The following is a 24,399-nucleotide window of genomic DNA, read 5'->3' on the forward strand; positions in this document are numbered from 1 at the left end:
ACCAAGTGGGATTTATCCCCGGGATGCAAGGGTGGTTCAACATTCGCAAGTCAATCAATGTGATAGAACACATTAATAAGAGGAGGGAGAAGAACCATATGGTCCTCTCAATTGATGCAGAAAAAGCATTTGACAAAATACAACATCCTTTCCTGATTAAAACTCTCCAGAGTATAGGGATAGAGGGAACATTCCTCAAGTTCATAAAATCCATCTTCTTAGGATTTTTATTAGGGAAGGCCTCTGAATTTTACTAAATGCCTTGTCAACCTCTACTGATCTGATCATGTTACTGATGAATATAGAAATAGAAACCTAAATAAAATAATTGCCTTATATTACAAGAATAATACACTTTGATCCAAAGGGCTTACCCCAAATATGTAAGGATGTGTCAGTTCTCTATTCACAAGTTAGACTATTTAGTTTTTGATTTTGTATTAAATTTATTTTCGTACTAAGATGAGTTTTTCATCTCGTTGTGCTTACTTTTGCTTCACCATTTCTTCTAGCTTTTCAGATTTGGTGTTACATGTTTACTCCTGCATTTGCCTACAATTACTCTCATTCCTTCTACATCCGTGATCACACCTCTTTTCTTCAGGGCGGGTCTTCTGACTTTGACTCTCCTTTTTTTTTTGCCTCTTGGTTACGTTTTTGTTTTTTTGGGTTTTTTTTTACTTTCATTGGGCTTTTCAAAACAGGAATGATGTTTAACACTGCGATCTGGCTACTTTAAGTCTTATGCACACATTTTTAATAACTGAAGTAATGTGGCCACTCTGCCATCTTGACCCAGGATGGTTGACACAATTCCTTAGGGGTCCTGACTCTTTGATCCGAAGTGACACCACCACTGTGACCAAGAGGCCCCATGAGACTATGAGCTCCTTCCAGATGAGGACTCTGGTGCCCAGTTCTGGGCAGAGGGCCAGGGAGTGCCGGTACCCCAGGAACACTGGGAGGAAGGATGCAAGAGGAGCTGAGCCAGGACCCTAGATTAGTCCTAAAGAAATGGGAAGAAGAAAGAGATATTTAATAACTCTCCCTCTCCTCATTTCAAAAGGGAATATTTATTCACTTAACACAGTTGAGAAAATACAGGTATGCAAGAAGAAAACATTTAAAACCACCCAACGTCCCACCACCCAGAGATGAAAAGTCACTCCATACCGCAGCACTCCTGAGGAGGGTCCCTGGCTGCCCAGGCTCCGCGTGAACACCAGCTCCATGGCCTACTCCTGTGCGATCTCAGGCAAGCAACTCCTCCTCTTGAGGCCATATTTTCCTCAGCTGTCAAACAGGGAGAATACTGAATGCACAGGCTTGTTACGAGGATTAACTGAAATATTTATAAAGCACTTAATACATAGTATGAACTCCATGGGCAGCTCTGATTAATGACATTTGGGTACATGTCTTTTTAGTCTTTGCTTCTATGCAAATATACATCAGACAGACACATACGTGCAGTAAAAATGCAAGCTGAGTCCCAGTACAGCTCTAGAATAAGGAGTGAATGCTATTATCTCAACCCAGTGCACGGAGCGGAGCTCACTCAGCTTGCTTTCTGCACCCTCCATCCCACACACAGCATCACATGCCTCTCCCTGAAGTTCAGACTAGAGCCTTACTCCTCCCACTTCAAGGTGGGAGTTCCTCCTAAACTCACCTGGGGGCTATTAAGTGGATAGGATCAAAGAAAGCCTAGTGTATTTTTTTCATTAAATGTGACCCATACATCCTACATCTTATTCTTGGGTGCAATGATACTTGTTAAAATGAAGTAGAGTTCACTCTTTCCAGTGTCATAGGGTATACAAAACTTATGTGCCATCCAAGGATATTATTTGAAACTAGACTGCCCAGACAGGCTGGACAAAGGGAAGTTGAGACCATTGTTCTGTCCTGTCTGATCTCATAACATTCTGTGAGGAACCTCACAGCACCTCCCCGTTCTGATATTTATAGTATTATATTATCTAAAATTTATGCAATTATTTCGTCATTTGGCTATGTTTCTGTCCCACAAGCCTTGAACTCCTTATTCAGCTTTCATTGCCTCGAGTTAGACACAGAGTGGATATTTTCAGTATTCATTGAGCCACTGAATGAATGATTAAACGAATAAATGAATGAGTGATCTCCTAACCAAGCTAGAAGGTAAAAGAGAGCTAAATCCTGAACTAATACCCAGATCTCGTAAACCCAGCCCAGTCCACATATTTCTATCCTTTCGTGGGGAAAAATGGGATCTTGTACCAGTCACTGTAAGTCCTACTCACCATGCATACATTCATTTAGCAAATAGACATGAGCATCTGCTGTGGGGCAAATGCGTCCTCTAACAGTTACACACACAGAAGTAATGGGTGATGGCCTTGACAATGGTATTATCAGAGAGTCCAAATGGTCCAAGACATGCTGCCTGGGGCGGGGGCCCACTTGCCTTCTCACCCTGCTCTAGCACTTGATATGAGAGTTAGGATTTGGAGGTGGGGGATGGGAGGGAGAAATATCAATCCAAGGACTTCCTGTGCCCTGATCCCTTTTTGAGTGTTGCACCCCAGGTTCTCAGGTCCTTCCTACCACCCCCTCAGCTCCCCTTGGTTCCTGAATATTGTACTCCACCCAGGTTGCCCTGCCTCAGACTTCAGACCTTTTTCCTCCCCCTCCAGGAAGGATCTAAGCCCTCCTGTACCTGTTCATCTGGTCACCTCTAACATGGCCTCTCTTCCCACATGCTTCAACTTCTTTGCACATTCTACCTTATGTTCTGGTTATCCAGTACATATCTTATCTCCTCTACTAGATTATCAGCTCCGTGGGCTCAGGATCCATGTCAAATTCATCCTTGTATCCTCAGCAGTGCCTGACATGGTGCCTCATAGTGGATATTACGTAATCCTCGTTGAATAAATAAATGAATTAATGTGTAACAGAAGGGGAAAATGTGATCTGGGGAGATAGGGATTAGAGGAAACAGAATCATTTGCTCAGCATAAGAAATAAACTAGAATTGGGTAGGGGGACAGAGGAGAAAAAAGAGAAAGGGAGAGAGCCAATAAACATGGCAGGAACCCGAGTAAATAGAAATAGCCAAGGGACTCTAAGAGCAGGAGGGTCTGGTGTTTGAATCTGTGGTCTCGAGGGTGTGATGGAACCATATCTCACTGTATGCTCAGTCTTCAGTGAAATATGCTGCACTCATAGACACCTAGTATGGGTCATGATTTCTGTGGGAAATCAAAGACATGGAGCTGTGTCACCCAATTGGAGTGAAGCCAGAGAGAGTGGTATGAGAAATCGGTGCGTCCTCGGAACGAATTCAGCGGAAGCTGGTTCTCAGAGCCCAGTGTGATGAGGAAAAACTCAAGCTCCCTTTCCCATCCGACTCCGTGGGAAAAGAAGTGAGAAGAAGGGGCAGAGGTTCCCACCACACAGGGAATGAGGTTGAAGCTATTTATTCAATCTTAAAGGCCAGGATACTTGATACCTGGTGTACGAATGAATGAATGAATGAATGATAGATTAATTATGGCTAATATGTTAATGCACTATAGTGGCTTAGTGTCTTTAAAAAAAACAATTTTTTTTTAAAGAGCATCAGTGTCTCACAGAGTGGCCTCAGGGTCCATGAGAGAGATGCTTTTGAGCCAAGGCAGTTATTTCGGAGCCCGTTAAATTTACTGGCCCTGATTCCAGCCCTGATTCAACCCTGTCTTAGGTTACTGTCCCCGTGAAGCCACAAGTGAGCTGCTAGAAGTGCCCGGTCATTGTCACATGCTGAAAACTGACCTAGTGAGAATGGCAAGAAGCTGGTCATTAAAACGACCTGACTTCAAACCCCAATTCATGAGTTTAAGCAAGTCACTTAACATCTTGAGTTTCTGTTTCAAACCTGCCAGTGGAAATGCCACTTTCTCCACCTAGGACAGTGTTGTTGGGAGGTATAAACCAGAAAGTTCCCCGGGAAGCCCAATCAAGGAATTGTCTCAGAGCTTATCCACTCAATTCTTCCTTGGGCACAGACCACATTTTACTTTTAAACACAGTCCTTGGTCTCCTTGGGCAGTCTTTATTGGGTTCCACCCCAAATCCCAAAGAGAATGGGGAAATGCAGGTTTGGATGTGTGGAGATTATGGAAATGGATGCACAGACACCTGGCTTCAAGAAGAGAAGACAGAGAACAAAGAAGTTCGCAGGGTGGGAATCTGAAGAGACAACTCTGAGGACAAAAGATACTGAGCTATTTATAGGGCAATAAAGCTCTGTCACCTCATAAAACAGTAATCCTAAAAGTATCTCTGTGGAGGTAGGGAGCAGCAGAGCTGTTCAGGCCAAGCCGGTGACGGCTCAAGCCAGTTACTAGGTCCTTCCTTAGTGCGTGAGCACACACCACAGACAATGGCTTGAGTTCACAGGGATGGCTTTGAGTCAACAAGAAAAGGTGAAATTGCGGAGTGGGGGGTGGGGTGGGAGGGATGGGGTGGCTGGGTGATAGACACTGGGGAGGGTATGTGCTCTGGTAAGCGCTGTGAATTGTGCAAGACTGTTGAATCTCAGATCTGTACCTCTGAAACAAATAACGCAATATGTGTTAAGAAAAAAAAAAGAAGAAGAAGGTAGCGGGAGGGGAAGAATGAAGCGGGGGAAATCGGAGGGGGAGACGAACCATGAGAGACGATGGACTCTGAAAAACAAACTGAGGGTTCTAGAGGGGAGGGGGGTGGGAGGATGGGTTAGCCTGGTGATGGGTATTAAAGAGGGCACGTTCTGCATGGAGCACTGGGTGTTATGCACAAACAATGAATCACGGAACACTTCATCTACAACTAATGATGTAATGTATGGGGATTAACATAAGAATAAAAAATAAAAAAATTTAAAAAAAGGTGAAATTGCGCTGTGCTATGTTTACGAAGGAAGGTATGGTTGAGGCATATTTTAGAAAGACTTTAATTTAAAAATGGTAGCAAAGTGCTGTGGGGAGGTCATGTAGACCCCGATTCAAATCCAGCTCCATCCTAACCAGGCCATTGAAGGGTGTGAGTAACATCTCGGAGCCCCAGTCTCCTTACATCCACAACAGGAACGGTGAGAGCTGCCTCACGGAATTGTTGAGTGGCTTAAATGACAGAACACAGATCGCAGCCAGCACAGATGCTCCCTTAAAAGAAAAGATAGGGTTTCGGTTGCAGATCTAACGGCGCGATGCAGGACAAATTAAGCGCCTCAGTGTAATTATTACTACCATTGCTCTTATCACGACCGCTGTGTGTGCCCTCCTCAATACCCACCACCAGGCTAGAGAGACCCAGAAGCAACCGCTGGTCCTCCGGGCAGGAAAGCTCGCAGTTCACAGACCACCTCCCCACTGGCCTCTCTCTGGGGCAGCTTCTCTCCCAGGCACATGGTCCCGCCCTCCCCCGTGCTCCCCAGGTGTTTGTCTGCACCTGTTAGTCAGGCTTTCTTGTTTCCGTGCGGATGGTGTTCTATGATGGGTAAGAGCGCTCCACTGCATTCAGGCAGAGCGGGTTCAAACCTAGATGTAGCCTTGGCCAAGATATTGGACCTTCCTGCGGCTTATTTTCCTAATCCGTAAGTGGGGGGTAATAAAATACCTCATAGGGACAGTATGAGGATGAGATGAGTTGTTACATGTACATTTCTTGGAACAGTGCCTGTGGACCTAGGAAAAATCATCAAATATTAGGTAGTTATTATTTGTGCATAATATGTACATATATGTGTGTGTTATGTATGTGTACATATAAATATACATGTAAATGCCATGGCATCTCATACAAATGGATACTACATGTTTTATGAATGAATGAATGAATGAATGAAAGTAGATGGTCTGGGAGAAACTCAGACTATTTCAGTGAGTTGCTGCTGAGGTTTGCTGAAGAGGCCATGACCTTTACTTTCTAATTAACAGGCTCCTGGGGGCGGGGAGAGGGTTGTGGGGCCGTAGACACTGAAGCCCTTTCTTGATTTTACAAGACTCCCTGTCTCGTGAGGGCACAGAGGAGGAATTCAGAGTATTGGAGACCCTCACCCAAGGCAGTCAGGAGAGGAATTCCATCTGCCATCCTGTATAAATAAACAACACAGCGGGGCTAGTCTTTTCTCTCCACAGGAAACCACTTGTTCCCATATTTTGTTTTGGCCCTCTTCTGCCTTTCCAGGATGACAAATATGGCTTCAAAAAGCCAGAGGTACATTTTTTTCCCCAGCCCACTCAGGAGACCTTCATATCCATGGGAACCCCGCAGTTACAGAGAGGCTTGGAAAGGTGCCCATGAGCCCCCCATCAACCATGCCCCCCAGAGCTAGAGGCCTGGGAGCTCTAGCCTCATGTTTAATTCCCATCCCCCCTCTGCTCAGATGCTGAGAGGGGCCTGGGGAGTCTAAATGACCCACTGAGAGCGGAAAGCACCAGTTAGGAGTCAGAGAGGCCCGGATTGAAATCTCAGTGCTGCCACTTTCTGGCTGTGAGAAATTGGGCAAGTCTCGTCAATTCTCTGAGCCCCCATCTGTGAAATGGGGGCAACACCCCTACCTCCTGGGGCTGATGTGTGGGTAAAGTTGACAGTCAGACGTGAAGCATTTGGCACCTGCTAGAGAGGGTCGATGTGTGCAACTGTCTTTGGCCTACACAGGAATGTATGGTCCCTGGGAAGACCTCTGTCCTGAGTCAGGACTCTACGCTAATGTCAGCTCATTCATTCAACCTGGAATTTGTGCACGTCATGGAAACTCTCTGCCTCAGCGTCCTCTCTGCGACACGAGGGTAAAAATAATAATCCACCTTACTTCCCAAATTTACAAGAAAGCTAAAAAGTTACTTCATGTATTTTAAAGGTTCTTTGAAAGAGTCAAAACTGTTTAACTTTTTTTTTCTAATATACCAAGACCAGAGTTTCTTTAAAGTAAGCAAGATTTGCACTGTGGCCTTTGATTCATCAAAGTAGACTACCTCTCACACATAAGGCTTTAACTCATTAGAGCCACATACAGGGAAAAGGCTTAATGGCTTTCATTCTCACTATAGTATACATGGCTGATAGCAGATCCTTGATTGAAAGAAAATTTTGATAGAGTAGAGGAGGGAGTGTGCACAGGGGGATCTGTGGGCTCAAACTGTGCCCCACAAGGGGTACCTGAGAACAGCGGAAACATACATTGCCCAACTCATCCATCACCTTTGGGCTGGTCTGGACACACAGCTGTTCTAGTTCCTGTGCTGTTTGTCCTGCTTCAGGACCAGCTGCCTCCATCATTTATAAATGGAGAGGCAAGACCTGGTTATTATGAGGTATCTAATTTCAAAAACAAGTGTTCCTATTACAAATATTCTAGCAACAGGCAGCCTGGTGTCCCCAGTTTACCTAAATCCAGGACAATTGTCCCTGCCAATCTCCAGCTATCCATCTCTCTGGGCGGATCTACAAATCATCACGGAGGGCGAAGAACAGTGGGTAGCCACGGCAAGGTGTGTGCGGTGTGTTCTGGATCCTTGTTCTGAGCCATCAGAGCTCCCTGGCGCATGAGCGCTACGAAGGCAGTTCCTGACTCTTGTCATCAGGTCCAGGTGATGAGCTCAAAGAATCCCCCAGAGAGAGCCAGGAATGTCTTTGTCTGACTTGGCAAGTGGGTTCCCTGCCCTGCAGTGGCCAGGAGGTGGGGGTGGGAAATTATTTTTGTTTCCTTCTGGAAATGACCACAATAGCCAGAACTAGGCACAAATCCTTTAACCGCCCCAAGGGAGATTCACCTCCCTCCAGAGGACAGAGGGAGACTTGGCCACACTTGTTCAGGAAACCAAACTGTCTCCCAGGAGCCACATTCTACCCACGAGCTACAAACTGAAACCAGGAGGACCTAGCTGGATGAGAATGGATCTACCTTGAATCTCTTCCCTCAGATGTTCTGGACACCCCCAAGGCTCTACCACCACAGCTGTGGTTGACCTACTTTCCCAGGGGTGCTCCATCATTCATTCACTCATTCATTCATTCATTCATTCATTCATTCCGGCATCGACTACGTACCTGGCCCACTGTGCACCAGGTACTGTGATCACAGACAGAGGAGAGAATTATGGGAGGAGCCCAATTCCATATCCCAGTTTCCTTTCCCTGATGCGTGAGGAGGTGGGAAGGGGACAGGGAGGTTGTTACTGTCACACTGGCCTTGGGGAAATGCTTCAACTCCTGTGTGAAACACACTATCCTCAATTCCCCTCTGCAGAGGTGAAGCGGGTTGAACCCTTCTCCAGGGTTTCTATTAAACTCTAAGAGTACAGTGAGGTGGGGGAGGAGAGATGGAACTATGCATTCAACTGCTATTTGTTCAACAAATGTTCAACGAGCCAGTATTATGTGCCAGGCACCGTGCCCGCAGTGGGAAAACAGGTGTGAAAGCACCGAGTGCTGACTGTAGGGGGTTGGATACGCCCAGGTGCTGAATTTCCAGGTGGTCCACTGGTTTCCGGGCGTCAGCCCCCCACCCCACCCCTTCTTTCTACTGCCAGCCATTTTATTAAAAAATGAAAGCCTAACATAACTTGCTCTCCCATGTGAGCTAGGAGGGCCTACACTCCCACAGGCTAAAAGTTCACACCAATAGACATGATTAACTAGTAGTCGTCATGAAAATGGAATGTGATTAATTATGCAGTATGAAACTCTTCAAGTCCACTTCCATTCAAAATTACATCCTGAAACTACGGTGTCAGAAAGCCTCCATACATCCTTGACTCGTATTTGAGTCATTTGCACTTACACACTAAATACCATCTATAAAACAACCAGTGTTATCAATGTGTGTGTGTGTGTGTGTGTGATGAGGTAGGAGAGGTGTGCTGCACACACTGAAGGATGTCTGAGTGTGTGGCCCATTATTCGAATATCACTCATAACCAGTGCATCCTCCTTGAAGTGCCACCCATCAGGACTGTTGCTGTGGATGGAGCTACCAGTGGGCTCCATAAAGTGTGTAAGGCGCCCGCATTAGTTGTCTGTTGTTGCATGACAAGGCACCCCAAAACATATCAGCTTAAAACACTGATCACTTAATATTTCTCGCGATTTCTGTGGGTCAAGAATTTGGGAACAGCTCAGCTACAGGTTCTGGCTCATGGTCTCCCATGAAGTTTCCATCCAGTGTCAGCTGGGGCTGCACCCGAAGGTTTGACTGGGGCTGGAGGGTCCATATCCAAAGGGGCTCACTACCATGACTGGCATGTTGATGCGGGACAATGGCCAGGGGCCACTCCTCTCCAGGTGGGCCTTTCTAAGGGGCATCTTGAGCGTCCTTAAGATAGAGCAGCTGGCTTTATCCAGAGGAAGCAATACGAGAGACCACAGCCAAAGTGGCAGTGCCTTTTAGGACCTCTCTTCGGTCTTGATTGTCATTTTTACAATCTTCTGTTGGCCACACAGGCAGCCCTGACTCAGTGTGGGAAGGGCTACCACCAGAATGCATCATTACAAATGCTTCAGACTCAGTCCTCTGCTGACCAACATGGGCAGTAGGACATTCCCATTTGTCACATCTCTGCATATGTCACCGAAACTACTTATAAATGGACACACCTTAGAGAATTTTGTAGCAATAAAGACTGACTATGCCAAAACCCTGTCGAACATCATTGGGGCTGGTTTTGAACATTCAGAGGTCTCTTGATTCCACTGCCCACAGATAACCACGGTTAACATTTTGGCGTATGTCCTTCTAGGTCTTTTCTATGTCCTGTCCACTGGCTCCTCTCCTAACAGCGTTTCAAGAGGTTTACTTACGTCTGTCCCATCTTAACAAAACCTTTCCTTCTCCTCTGTTCCCTTCAGCTGTTACTTATCTCTCTTAGCCCCTTAACAGCCTAACTTCTTCAACACTTGGCTAAACTCCTCACCTTCCAGTTGCTCCTCAAACCACTTCATCTGGCTTCAGGCTCCACTATTGCATGCACATTGTCCCTGCCAAAGTCAACAGTGACCTTTTTGTTGCTAAATCCTATGGATACCATTAAGTCCTTTTCTTACCTTTCCTTTTAGCACCATCTAATGCCACGACCTTCCTTCCCTGGTTTTTCTCTTGCTTCTCTGACCACCCCTTATCAGTCTCTATTCCAGACTCCTATTCTTCTATCTGCCCTTACATGTTGGGGTTCTACGAACCTCTGTCCTAGACGCACTTCTCACTCTACACACGTTGCCAAGGGAGCCTAGTCCGTTCCCATGCCTTCATTTCACCAGCTAAAAGCTTTTTAAAATCGATGCCTCGGGCGCCTGGGTGGCTCAGTTGGTTAAGCGACTGCCTTCGGCTCAGGTCATGATCCTGGAGTCCCGGGATCGAGTCCCATATCGGGCTCCTTGCTCAGCAGGGGGTCTGCTTCTCCCTCTGACCCTCCCCCCTCTCATGTGCTCTCTGTCTCTCATTCTCTCTCTCAAATAAATAAATAAAATCTTAAAAAAAAAAAATCGATGCCTCTAGCTCAGATGTCTCTCCTGAGCTTCAGGCCCATATAACCAACTGTGCAATGAATAGCTTTATTAAGATATCACACTCACCTGTTGAAAACCAGATTTTTCATTTCCCCCCACACATCGGCTCCTTCTGTGTTCCCCCATCTCAGCAAATGGCACCTTTATGCACGCCGGGAGCCCAGGCGTGAATTACTCTTGACACCCATCCTGTCTTTCATGTCTCCCATCCAGCAGTCACCATGTCCTGTGGATTCTACCTCTACTATAGCCCTAGAATCTACCCGCTTTTCTCGATCCCCACTGCCAACTCTCCAATACCACTCACTGTCACCACCCCCCACCTCTTAGCTCATCTCCCTGTCTCCCATCTTGCCCCACGATTTACTTCACTCTTCTATCATGGGATGTCTCAGGGGTTGTACATATCACACTTTTTAAAAAAAAATGTAGCTACTTGAGTTCTTTGTTAGGTTGGATTTTTATTTCATGATGTTAATATATTTGACTCTAAGGTGTGCTTTACAAATAAAACATCAGGAATAACCATCTGATTCCCTTCTACACAGAACGAATCTATCTCCAAAGTCCTATGTGGTATTAATTCAAGGGGAGTGGGGATTGCGGTGTATTCCCATGAGTGGACACCCCACTCCTCAGCCTGACAATGTCCTCCCTAACTCAGTCCAGCCACATCCCGCCAGCTCCATTCCCACCCACACACCAGTATTTGTCCACTCCCTCGTTCACTCTCTTAGGCATCTGGTTGTTCCTTTATCGGGTATTAATTTAGTACTGAGTCCAGAGCAGGCATTATGCTAAGGAATACCCTCCCTTTGACCAAGTTTGTACCTTCATGACACGCTCCTCCCCACCTCCCAAACCGCATTTGATTTCTGGTTCTGGGCCTTTCCTCCCCACCACCCCGCCACCCATAATGTCCTCTTTCATCCTCTTCTCCATCCTGTGATGGCAGCCCCTTTACTGGCCATCCTAGTCTACGGTGATCCTAGACATTTCTTACCTCTTCCCTCATTTCAAATAATCACCCTCTCAGGCACTGCAATTTAATTATTTCTCTATGTTCTAGCCATCACTATCCTCAGCTATATCAATACTGTCTCCCCATCTAGACTGCAACTCCCCAGAATCATATTATACATGTTTCCCTTTCTAGAGAACTAGTTAAGTAGTTAATTACTTGTTAATAGCTGCATAGTTAACTAGTTAATTACCTTACTTCTCTGAGCCTTAAGCTCTTCCTATCTAGGACTGGAGACAGTAATTCCAGCATTACAGGGTGGCTGTGGGAATGCAAATGTGATACCAGATTGAGAATGCCATTGCACTGTGCCTGGCACATAGAAAGTACCCAATTAATGTTAGTTCCCAGCTCCTCAACGTCTGATCCTGAGTTGAAAATACAGTGACTACAAAGCAATTATTTGCAGAAGGAATGAATGAGTAAATGAATGACGAAGAACTGCAAGAAAAAAATAATGCATTCTGAACCCACCAGAGTGGCCTTGTCAGAGAAATAGAGGGCCTTTCCTTGGCTGGCATGAGAGACATTCTGCCAGAGGGAGAATTGTGGAGGAAAGAGTTCCTGCTTGGCTCGAAGATCATGAAATGTTGATTAATGGGAAATCAAGTCTGATCTGGGTATTTCTGCTGCAGTCAGCTAATTTTTTTCTAAGTTTGACTGAGTCTGTGATCTGTCAGGATTCCCAGAAGAAAGTGGCAGGCAAGTGTTTCTTATAAACTGAAAAGAAATTCTTGTGTAAATTAATTTTCACATGGCATAGGCCTGGCTCAAGGCTCTATAAGTAATGAGAATATGTTGGTTTCAGAGCCCAGGCTATAAATATTTATTCCCACACTGCCACTGGTGTTTGTAGAAATTTCTTTTTCACTAATGGGCATTCCATTTGTTTTGAGAAAGACATAAAACTGTCCAAAAAGCACTGAAAGGTCATGACATAAAAGGCCATGGGGGAGGGCATTAAAAGGGGGGAACGTCATCTCCAGATGCTGACCATTTGGTTTTCTAACTGCATACCTTGAGTTCATAGTATTAACTCTGAGTTCTTTGTGGAGGGAATGACTTTGTGGTCTGCTGTGGTCAGCAGTGACAATTAAGCCCTCTCCTCCCATCTTCGCTGCAGAAAGTGCCATTCATTTTGCATTTGTTGCCACAGACATGGCCGAGATTTCCTGTCTTCTTCTGATCCCCTTCTTCATTCTCCACTCCGTCTGCCCTCCCCATTCCTAGCAGACCTCCCCATCACCCCACCCCATGTCTTGTCAACTACATGGGACATGCTAGAAGAAGGAGGATCAATCTTGGCCCACTGATGCTCCATTAAGTGCATGAACAGATGGGCGAAATTTATTTTATGTAGTCACGAAATGGCAAATCTGGGACATTCACAGATCACCCGACAAAGGGTGATTGCTCACCAGGGTCCATGCAACTCTATGGGATCCGTCTATAGAAATCAATGAGTCGGGGCGCCTGGGTGGCTCAGTCGTTAAGCGTCTGCCTTCGGCTCAGGTCGTGATCCCGGGGTCCTGGGATCGAGCCCCGCATCGGGCTCCCTGCTCCGCGGGAAGCCTGTTTCTCCCTCTCCCCCTCCCCCTGCTTGTGATCCTGCTCTCACTGTGTCTCTCTCTGTCAAATAAATAAATAAAATCTTTAAAAAAAAAATAAAAAAAAAAATCAATGAGTCCATGAATTTGGATGGGAAAAGACTGCATCTTTAGTTTCACTAACTACTACAATTTAGCACTTCCTTCAACTAGGAGTGAAAACAACGCACCACAATTACTTTAGCAGTACCTGTGACTTTTTCACCAAAGAAATCATGCCCATTTTTATACCTCATTATAACTACTACAAAAATCTCAAAATATCTTTTACTTTCAACACTATTGTAAAATTATAACACTGTAAGTAAAAAATTACCTGCCAGCAGATCTTGTTATTTGATGTGTTAGTAATGAGGCATGTTATTATTCTATCAAGCATTTGTGCTTTTGGAATTATATTGAAAGCTATATCAACATAATTGGTTTCTTTAGTAATCCTTAATATTTTGTTTTATGCATTTAAAAACATTTTTCTAGGAGGGGAATCTATAGGTTTCACCAGACTGCCAAAGGGGGGGCCCCAGCACAAAAAAAGTTAAGAACTCAGGTCTGTTCCCTGGAAATACATGGTTTGTCTCACACACATATTTCAGGGTCTCAGCAAAGGATAGTGCAGACACATCAGTGGGCAGCAGGAAAGAATACCGCGATTGATTAGTAATGTCTGTCATGGGCACACCATGGAGAAAAGTGGTAGGATGCAATTAATCACAGGTTCCTCCCGCTATCTGGAAGTAGAGCATTCCTATGAAATCTTTTGCAAGCGGAGATGGTAATTGCAAAGAAGCAATTACCATTAATTTATATGGAAAATTTTTTTAGCATTCCCAGACCCCAAAATAACCCTCCTAGGCTTTTCTGATACCTTAGGGCACATCTTGTTAAGAGAAGCACAAAATAAATCAAGATAAAGCCCAGGTGCTTGCAGGCAGAATTGAAAGCTCTGGCGGCTTGCCGCGGAGACACTGGGTGTCATCCCAGGGAGGGAGCTCCGTAGCACCCCTCTCACTGCTCTGCCAAACGAATGCAGAATACCTTTTTTCATAAAAGCGAAATCCTCTTCGGATTTCTTTCAGTGAGCCAACACAGGTCTTTTGTAAAAGCAAGGTGGCATAACTCGAACTTTGGAAACGGGGGGATACCTGTACTCTCCAATCCGGGCCCCGTGCTGCAAATACAGCTTTGTGCACTGATGGAAATGTTTTATCCGCTCTGTCCCACGTGCTGGCCACTGGCCACACGTGGCTTTCGAACCCTTGAAATGTGCCTGGTGCAACTGAAAATTTGAATTTTTAGTTCTGTTTAATTAATTTACATTAAATAGCCACACGTGGCGAGTGGCTACCCCACTGGACCACACAGCTCTAAACTCATCCCACCCACACCCAACCTCGACACCTGTCGCAGGGGAGGAACTGGACCCAAAGAGAAGTCACTGGACCCATCTGTGACAAACCCACACCGACATCCCATTTTTTTCTTCATTTTTGCAGTGTCCCTAAATTACCATTTAGCAGAAGCTAGTCCTCGAACAATGCACAAGTGAGTGCGCCACGAGAAAAGAAATAATTCGAAGTTACATATGTCCTCAGGGAAACAAGGTAAGACGCCATCTCTTCACGACAGCAAGCTCCGAGTTGATGGGCTCTTTTTCGTTTTTGTTGGATATGTCAGTTTGAAGGGGGAGGGCTAGAATTTCTTTTGCTTTTTCTCAGCTAATTTCAGAAAATGTTCACAGGTGCTTTGGATAAAAATATATTGTTTGCTGTCTTGCAATCTGCAAACATTTAAGAAACCTGCAAGCTGAGCCAGGCTGCTTCTGGAGATAATGCAGGCCCCGAAGCAGGGTCCCTGCTGTGACTCAGAGAATATCCGCCCTGACGTGCCCACCCTCAGTTTGCCCAAGGGGCAGCTGCTGATGAGGACTTTGCGGTGGAAAGTTCTGGCCTGAGGAGGGGACAGTTTCTGATGAGGTCATGGGGAGGGAGTGCTTTCCTCAGCAGAGGTGGGAGCCTGGGACAGCCGCCAGGAGTGTGGTCTGGGAAGCACGGGCCCTCAGACTGGGGAAATGAGTCCTGCCCTTGCCCTTGGCACAAGAGCCAACTTTGGGGGTCTCCACGAGGGGTTTCATAGTTTCGCCCTCCAGCTGGCTCAAGCCTCAGGGGAAAAAAAAAACAGTGGGCTCCCGGCTAGGAGAGGGCTTCACCTCGAGTTAACATTGTCCTTCTGACAACAGCTAAGGCCCGCCGCAACTCAAAACATCCATACGCAGCAAAACTGCCCAACACACTGATTATGATGTTTTCTAAGGTTTCCGTGGCATATAAACAATTTTCAGAGACTTCCTATTGCAGACTAGCAGACTCTTCTCCAGACAAGCTGAATCAGAATTTTAGAGGGATGTGTGCTGAGAAGGTAGGTTTTAAACAAAGCTCCCTGCTGATTCTGATGGGCAGTGAGGTTTGGCAGCTACTGGCCTAAAGGATGGCATCCATATACCCTTCATCCTGGCCCTCAAGGCCTCTGGGAGCTGGCCCCAATCTACACAGGTGGGGCCTTATAGCGGGAAACACACACACGGGGTAATAAGGACATAAATGACAACAGGTGACATTTGTTGGGTACATGCCAGGGGTCAGGTATAGACTAAGAGCTTTAAATGAATCCCCATTTAGTGTGCACAGTGGCTGTTATTACCATTTTGCAGATTTAAAAAAAAAGAGGTTTAGAACAGTTAAGTAATTTGTCCAGGGACACACAGGGAAGGTAGAAATGGAGTTCAGACTGAAGTTGGTCAAATTCCAAAGTCCACACACTGGACCCACGGCGACCAACTGTCCCGGTTTGCCAGGGATCGAAGGCCTCCCTAACACACGGGATGTTCTGTGCTAAGAGCTGCCAAGTCCTGGGCACACTGGAGAGCTGGTCACCCTGCCACCCTGCCTGACTTGGAGATTCTGGCCTGAGATGGAGACTCAGCTCCACCACTCGTGACCGTGAGACCTCAGGCAAGCCGGCCCAGCCTGGTCTCCCAGATTCCTCATCGGAAAACAAGAATGACCACATCTGTCCCAGAAGGGAGCTGTGAGCGTTAAATGAGACAGTGCATGTAACAACATCCCGCTGTATACCCAGCACTGTGGGAAAGGGCGAGCTCCCCCACAGGTCAGCCTGGTGAAGCCCCGCCTTGCAGCGCCCAGCTTCTGTTTATTTCAGATCTGGAAAATACTCACCCATTGGCTCTTCAAATAATTCTCCTCCATTCCGTCCATCCTCATCTTCTGCAATTCCTCTCCGATTAAATACATAGTAGCGTCTCTCGGCCAAGCCTCCGATTCTCCCCCGTTCGCTCCCTGGTGTGTAAAGTTGTCTGTGTGTACTCAGGGTGAGGTTCCCAGTACTCTCCCATCATCGGCTCTTTCCTCCTCCAGGGTCCACAGTCCAGCTTGATCCTGACATTGGATTTATCCATGCCTGTATTTTCATCAACAGGATCTACACCTGGCTCTTCTTCCTACCCATCTGGTCTTGCCTCCTATCTGCCTGCTCTTCGTTTACAAACACCTGGGGCTTTCAAGGTTTTTTTCTCCTTGTATCTCTTGAAAAGCCTTCTCCAGGCTGGCAGTTTTGTGGACCATCTTTCCCAACAACCCTTTGCCTCCTGGTGGGGAATTTCGGTTGACAGGTGCCTCCGGAGTGTCATTGTGCATTTTTTTCTCCCTCTGGGCTCATCTGTCCCTCCCTCTCTAGTTGTCCTGTTGCCTCCCACTCGAGTTCGAACCAAGTCTAACATCGGGGCTGACTGGGCAGAGGTGACAGATCTGAGCAGAGGCGGGCCCGGCATTGCCCAGAACTGGCTCCACAGCCTGGCCTGCGTCTTCTGCCTCCCCCAGCATGCAGCTCCAGGCGAGCAGTGATCTGGGCAGCAGGCACTACCTTCCTTCCGTCTCTTTGCCCGGGGAGGGGAGCCCTGCCCCTCTCTGTCCCACACAGGGCCCTGGCTCTTGTCTGCCCTGACTGGGGGTACTTTAACCCCCCATGACGTCGAGGAGCTGAAATGGCTGGTGCTCCCCACCTGCTCTCAGACCCAGAGCCGCGCAGCTCCAGCCTCATGTACCCGCTCTGGCAGGTTTGGCTCTTGTACTGTTTATTGTACGCTGGGGTTTTGTCTTGCATCTAAGTGTTCCTGTGTCTTTGGGGTTTTCATTTTCTTCCTAGTCTTTCTCTACTCAACGTTCAGAGAACAGAGGATCCCTGAAAGGTTCCTCCCTCAAAGCCATCTTGACTTAGGTATTTCCCTGAAATTGTGTTTTAAATGAAAATGAAAGCCAAGGAAGATTTGCAGTTCTCCTGCATTATTTTTTGGCACTTAAGATAATAGCCGAAAGCAACCAAGAGAAGGAAATAGGAAGCCACACTGTGATGCTAGTACCTTTAACTGACTTCTCCAGACCAAAGTCAGACGGGGCAGGACAGGGAAAGCTCCCTATGCTGGGCCCTTATTTGAGAATGTACTGTGAATTCGCTGCAAGATCTCAGGTGCCAGTCACTGAGTTTCTGGTCTCCCCCTGCTAAACTGAGACCTCTTCCGGTTCTGAACGTGTGATTCTCTAACCAGAGGGCAGCGAAGCCCTGTGTCCTCTGATCCTGCGGCAGGGTCCCTGCGGTTTCCTTTCTACCCTCCCCCACTCTTGGATGCCTGCCTGGCCACCACCTCCAGGGCTGCCATTCCAGAAATTATAGAACTTAGCAAACAAACCCAAACAAAGGCTGTTTGGGTTTCACCGAGGGAACTATTGCTCAAATACTACTTGTACTTTCTCTTCTTCCTTTTCCTCTGACCCAAACTTGAATTCCTATTGTTTCAAAAAGTCCCCGTGGGGGCAAGAGGAGTTGCTAAAGGGAAATAGGGGTTGCCATTTCCATTCCACAGAGGAAGACACTGCAGGCAGCAAAGGTTAAGTGCCTTGCACAAGGGCACTCCAGGTCCACCTGCTCCCACAGCGCCCTGCCCCTCAGCACAGCAGACCCCTGCCTAGCAGATGGAGGGGTGAGGCCTCTGAGCGGTTGGCATGGTAATAAGCGATAGGGTCTCTCCCTCCCCATCCTGCCACCCCCCCCCTCAGCAGTTCCTCAGACAAGGAGCTGCAGCAACCCACGGGGGTTCATCAGCAACTCCTGTTCCCACCCCAGGCTCAGGGCCAGCTTCTACAAATATTCCCCTAACTCTCGCCAGTCTGGGGTTTTATTGAAATCACAGGGTGCCCATTTTGCAGATCCAATCTGGCAATCTCTCCCTCTTTCTCCACTCACCATCACTTGACTTCAGGGCAGTATTATAACCTCAGAGCCAAGCTCCTTTGCCAAGGAAAATAACTCTCAACTTTCTGTTGTGTTCTGGCCTCGTAATTCCCGGCTCGGGGCAGAACTGTGAAGCTGGCAACGTGCGTCCCCACCACCCCCATGCCTCTCTGCTCTCTGTCCCTTTTCTCCCTCAGAAATCATCCTCACCTCCACCCCCATCCCTGGGCTTCATTACCACCCCCTCTTCACCCACAGCAGCTCACATCAGAGAAGGCAGAGATCAGCATGGCAGCAAACGGGTACTCTTTCCCAGGGGAGCACCGTATTAAAATGAGTGCATCCTTTAAGTGCGTGCGCATGCACACAACATTTAATGTGTCTATAATTAGAGAACTAACACATGCCCAGCATAGAAAATCTGAAAAGTACAAAAGATACAAACAAGTAAAAACCCACAATCCCACCACTGAGAAAGCTCCTTTGACTAATGTATTTCTTTCCAGTTCTTTGTCTTAGTGCATATGTGTATTCACATATGTGTGGATATCATATATACATATTTCAGGGGCTGCTTGAAGGCTGTGTAGTTTCGCTGCTGTGCCTTCCGAACCCCCATACCACAGTGCTTAGATTGTCATTGTTTTATAATAACCATTAATCCCTGATGGGTCGAATCCTCCCTCCTCCCTTTTTCTCAGGATTTAAAAAATTATCCTCCACTGTTTCTTTTTCCTGATGAATTTTAGATTCAGAATTTTAGATAAACAGCTAAAGCCAATGCTTTGCAGGATTGCAAGTTCATTAAATTTATAAATTAACTGGATAAAATTGGCACCTTTGCAATGTTCCAATGTCCATCCAGAAATATTGGATGGCTGCCTATTTAGTCAGACCTTCTTTAATATCTTCCAATCAAGGAAAAAGATTTCCTTCAAATGGGTCCTATACTTTCTGGTTGAGGTTTTTATTTCATTTTTTTTTTTAATTGGGAATTGGATCTTTTTTCTCTAAATGCTCCCAATTGGAATTATTGATTTGGAAAATGTATCCTGCAACTAGCTCTTATCTTACTCTCTCAATAATTTGAATACATTTTCAGTTGATGCCCTCTTTTTCCTAGGAAGATAATTAGACCATCTGCAAATAATGATAATTTTATCTTCTCCTTTATATGTATAATTTTGTTTTGTGAATGACTGTATAACTTCAAGAACCATGTTAAACAATAGCAGTAAAACCAGTGATCTTGTCTTCGTTTACTCTGGATTATTTTTATCCCATTAAGGAGATATTTTCCCAATCTTAGTTTTTAGACTTTGAAGTGAGGAATGGATATTGAAACTTATCAGATACATTTTCGTTATCTGTTGATATTATCATATTTTTTCTTATTTTACCTCTTGCTGTTAGGAATTACCTTCATAATTTCCTAATATTAAAATATCTTTACATTTCTAAAATCAAATCCACCTTTTCTTGGTGAAATTTTTAAAGGTAGTATTGAAGTTGATTCTTTCACGCTCTATGTAGGATTTTTTTTTTTTAAAGATTTTGTTTATTTATTTGAGAAAGTGAGAATGAGAGAGAGTACATGAGAGCGGGGAGGGTTAGAGGGAGAAGCAGGCTCCTCGCCGAGCAGGGAGCCCGATGCGGGACTCGATCCAGGGACTCCAGGATCATGACCTGAGCCGAAGGCAGTCGCTTAACCAACTGAGCCACCCAGGCGCCCTCTATTTAGGATTTTTACAACTGCTATATACACATGCAAAGTTAGTTTACAGCAACATGATCCCAAGTGTGTCTATGGAACATCCTTGCTGTAAGTTATGCTACCAGAAAAGGGAAAGGAAGAGAAGGAGGAAAAAAAGGAGAGGAGAGGAAGAGGGAGGGAAGTTCTATGTTGAAATTGGTTTGGAAAATACATATCCCCCTTGGATATTCACAAGGTATATTCCCATTTTAAAAATTCTGAGACAAGCTAGAGTTTAAAAAAGAAAAAGAGAAACTTGTGCTTAAGTTTGTATAATCCCATATTCCCAAAATGATTGGCCATGGAGTCCCTATTTGACATAATTCCTATTAACATCTTGCAGAGTTCATGTATGAGGCATGCACTTGGAAATACTGTCTTTGTCAGTTTGGGTATCAGAATCACACTGGTTTCACTGGTAAGCCGCTCCTTTCTCTGAAGTTCTAATGAAAGGCTTATGATCGCCTATCCCCTACTGCTGCCTTGCCCTGTTTTCTGTAGCCACCTAGGTGTAGGCCCTTCAGTTTTGTGGCTCTGAGCTACTGTCGCACTCCACTGGGTCCCTTTGGGATCTCAAGGATGCAGAAAAACTCCAAATCTTCAGATGGATTCAATTTGGGGTTGTCTTTATGTAACCATCCTGCCATGCTTGAGCGGATCTTTTTCCATCTTCTCCCCAGTTCACGGGGCTATATGGCCCTGGCCGTCCACCTGCAATGTCCTCATCCCAAGCAGTCTGACTTTCCAACTCCAAGTGCCCTTGTGGGGCCAGGTGACTTTCCCTCCATCCCTTGACATTCATTCTAAAGCCGTCTGCTCCCACTCACCGTGCCTTTTGCTCACTCTTATTCCCCCAACTCCAAAATCCCATTTTTCTATAAATCCCCAATAGTTATTCAACACTCAGAAACACAAGCACTGACATCTTCTTGCAGGAAGAAGTTGCTAGAAGCGAAGTCTTTCTAGGCATTGTAGGAAATACACTGATTTATCTTAAAGCCTCCACCCTCAAAGACCTCAGATTCTCATGCAGTAGATGAATAAGTATCTAATCATTACAGTAAAGTTTTGGGACAGTGCCTAGCAGAGGAAGGGCTTAGTAGCCATTGACTGACATGTTGAACATAGAGCGATAGGTACCCTAGTAGAGTCATGCATACAGCACAGAATTCTTCTGAAGAATTCACAGAGGGGTGACATTTGAATTAGGTTTTAAAGGATGCATAGGAGCTCATGCGTCAGAGCAAGGGGGCAATGCAACATTAGCATTTAAATCAGACTTTCCAAAGCTCTTTCACACACCAACTCCACTGGATCTTTACAATACCTTGAGGTAAACTTCATTGTTGTTCAGCCCACTTTACAGTTGAGGAAGCTAAGGATCACTTGTAGCAATGAGCTTTCCTAACTCCACGGATTTCAGGAAAATGAGTAGCTGTTTTAACACTGATGCCCAACAGTTATTCCCAGGAAAATAAGTCAGCTGTGGTCCCCGCCCTCATGAGCTTGCTTACAGGCTAGACTCACAGAACTTTAGGGGTGTAAATTCTCCCTGTGGAGCCGTCTTTAGCTCAGCAATTAGTGAAAGAGCTAAAGAAATTGCTTTCTCCACAGACTGAAGCTGTGAGCATAGGAGTGAATGATGCAGCAAGCCCCGGTGGGAGGCCTGCAGGCACTCTCAAGGCGGTGGGGCTCAACCTGGCTTACGTCTGAACCACCCAGGGAGCCATGAAAAACTCCCGGTGCCAGGCCTGCCCCAGGCCACTGAAGTCAGAGTGGTGGAAGGGGACAATCATGGGTCCATTGGGAAGAATCCCACTTGATTCCAATATGCAACCAAAGTAGTAAACCTGACAGAAAGATTGGGGCGGTATGGGGACACGGTTGTGAGGTTTTGATTCTGTTTTGCGACTTCTTTTTCCTTTGCGTCCCCTCCTCTGTCCCTGAGACTGCCCTCTCCTGGTCTCCTTCTCTGACCGCCCGCATCTGCTCCCTCCCAGCGGCCTAGGAGGGGACTGAGACATGCTCCTGGGTCCATCCCCACCAAGGGCTTGACTTGTTACTCTCAGATCCCAAGGTTGTATTTAGAAGGGACCCTCTAGGGGGTGACTCCGTGGTCATAATGGTGGGTGAACGAAGCATAGAGTCAAGGTGTGATGCACCTCTCAGGATTCTTTTCAGTCACACCACAGAAGCCACCGCCCGTGGGGTTGAATTGTGGGGTGTACGGAGGTAGGCCAGCTCTCGCTGGTGAGGCCACCTTCCCCCTCACTGCCTCAGAGTTCTCAGGAGAATGAGGAGAGACTCATCCTGCTTCCTGCCAATGGCCAGAGTGGCCCAGGTGCACAGCCTAAGGGAGGCAGTGGTCTGGAGAACGGCAGGTACCAACACAGCTGGGGAGCTGATCTACCCCTCAGCGTCCTCCCCACCCCTCCCCTCTCAGGGACCCAGAGAAGGAACACCAGTGTCTGCAGTCCCTCAAAACTCTACCCCATGGTGTTAGGGGTCTTTGTGAGGTCAGCTTTCCCTACCCCACGTCCTTGATGCTTTCTTAGGGAGTGGGCAATTCTCTCCAGCCAGCAGCAACTAGAACGTGTTCTGAAATCCATCTGGATTCACCTGGGAACATGAGATGAGGTGGCCAAGGGCACTGATCAGAGGTCCCAGAGCAGTGCAGTCCGGCTAACCTGATGCCATCCACTTAAGCCATTGAGAGGGAGATATTATGGCAACAGAAGCCAGCTTTAGGCTGTCATCCCAGATAATCATCCTAGGTTGATTGTCGCTACTGTTACCCAATTTACATATTCCCATAAATAATTTACTGCACTAGATCCCAGGAGCCTTAAGTCCATGGTGTAACGTGAAAAGGAAACCTTGTGTGTAGACTTCCCCAGCCATCAGTCAGATGGGGGTGGGTGTCCCCACTGAAGCCTGACTGTGACCCTTCTTGGCCTCATTTCTGCAGCTGCAGAACCAAAAGAGCACTGCTGACCTCAGAGCTGCTCCCCCAGGATGCTGCAGAAGTGAGCAGGTGGCTGATGGCAAAGAACCGGCCGACCCCAAGTGAAAGAGGCCAATAAATCAGACATTCTCATTATGCCGGTTTCCAGCTTCTCCTTTCAGTGAGTATTTACTCATGCAGCAGCATGCCACAGGTCTAGTAATGCTCATCTTTTGTGTGTCACAGGTTAAGAGCACAAACTCCAGATCCAGACTGATTGGATTTTAATCCTAGCGCTCTGATTCCTAGCCAGTGACCTTGGGTAAGTAACTTCCCTTCTCTGTGCCTCATCTGTTAATAGGTACTAATAGTACCTACCTCATAGGGTTTTAATAGAGAACAAATGAGTTAATACATATAAATGGCTTAGAGATGTGCCAAGCACATAGAAAGTGCCCAATAAATTTTCACTGTGAAGATGATGATTACACAGCACTCTCTCAAAATGAGCCTAACAGAAGCTTATTTCATTTGTTTGGCATCTAAACTGTAACATAGTGTTTCCCTAATTTGTCTGATGATTTTTTTTTTTTTTAAATGAGCCAAGGCAGGGGCGCCTGGGTGGCTCAGTTGGTTAAGCGACTGCCTTCGGCTCAGGTCATGATCCTGGAGCCCCGGGATTGAGTCCCGCATCGGGCTCCCTGCTCGGCAGGGAGTCTGCTTCTCCCTCTGACCCTCCCCCCCGCTGTGCTCTCTCTCTCATCCTCTCTCTCTCAAATAAATAAAATAAAAAATCTTTAAAAAAATGTTAAAATGAGCCAAGGCACTTGTTAAAAATAGAGATTGTGGGCCCCTGACCTAGAGGTTCTACTTCAGCACGTCCTGGATAGAGCCCAGGTGATCCTAATGAGTTTAGGGACCCGCTGCTCAACGGGGACCAAGAGGAACCCCTGGCCTCTCCTGTGCTTCTCCATCCTCACTCTGCCAGTTGATCTGAAATGCCAGGGAGGGGAGGTTGCTGGAATTTGGAGCTCTGGGAAAGCTCACATTGTGTTCCCCATCCCAGTTCCTTGGGAGAGGCTCCCTAGAAGAAGTGGGGGGGTGGGGGGGATGGTTTCCAGAAGGACCAGAACAAAGGGAGTGTGCTGGGCTCACAGACAAGAGGGTGGTGAACTGTTGCAGGATCGGGGAGAGCAGGAGAGGAGGTAGCCATGGAAGGGTGGGCCAGGGCTGCCTGGGGGTCACACACATGGCCCAA

General features: G+C 46.5%; 1 long non-coding RNA gene across 2 annotated transcripts in view; it reads left to right on the forward strand.

The window, feature by feature from the left end:
* LOC115942069 (uncharacterized) overlaps nt 1-24,399 on the forward strand; it is an 88,323-nt gene that overhangs the window by 46,486 nt on the left and 17,438 nt on the right. For both annotated transcript variants that reach the window (XR_014148673.1, XR_014148674.1), the window contains exons 2-3: nt 14,637-14,744; nt 23,388-23,463. This is a non-coding gene — a long non-coding RNA (uncharacterized LOC115942069). The remainder of the gene's footprint in view (nt 1-14,636; nt 14,745-23,387; nt 23,464-24,399) is intronic.

The sequence above is a fragment of the Leptonychotes weddellii genome, chromosome 9 (assembly GCF_054177405.1).
Source record: "Leptonychotes weddellii isolate Sample4059 chromosome 9, ASM5417740v2, whole genome shotgun sequence".
Lineage (NCBI taxonomy): Eukaryota > Metazoa > Chordata > Mammalia > Carnivora > Phocidae > Leptonychotes > Leptonychotes weddellii.